Below are 526 nucleotides of genomic sequence, written 5' to 3' on the forward strand. Positions count from 1 at the left end.
TGATTTTGGAGAATTCACGATGTAATATGATTTTATTATAATTCCTTTGATTATAGAAATATTGCTTGTTCGCGAAAAGTATTGTTTACGTTTGTATTTTACCGAATAGTGATTCATTTGTTTCGAGTCACTGTTTCGCGTAAAAATAATTTGATTTAATCTTGTAATTGGATTATAAAGCTGTGCTGAAATTCTATTCACCCCAAAAAATGATGATAAATTTTGATGATAACAGTAAAAAAACACATGAAATAAATTTCTTAATAGAAAAGAGTCAAACATACGTTTTTCTGTTCGTTTCGGATTTCCCATGGAAAAAAAAAAACAGAAAACAATTGAAATACAAATTCACTCAAAGATACTAAAATTTCCTCTTGAAAAAAAAATCGAAATCCGAAAAGAAAGGAAAAAAAAAGACGATTTTTTTTTCTTTTCAAATCTGTCACTAATTATTTTCGAAATAACTGTCCCGACTTCCCTGGTCCTTCTTCGAAGTTTAGTCACGTACGACACACAAGAGTCTCAG

This window comes from Penaeus monodon, chromosome 33 (assembly GCF_015228065.2).
Source record: "Penaeus monodon isolate SGIC_2016 chromosome 33, NSTDA_Pmon_1, whole genome shotgun sequence".
Lineage (NCBI taxonomy): Eukaryota > Metazoa > Arthropoda > Malacostraca > Decapoda > Penaeidae > Penaeus > Penaeus monodon.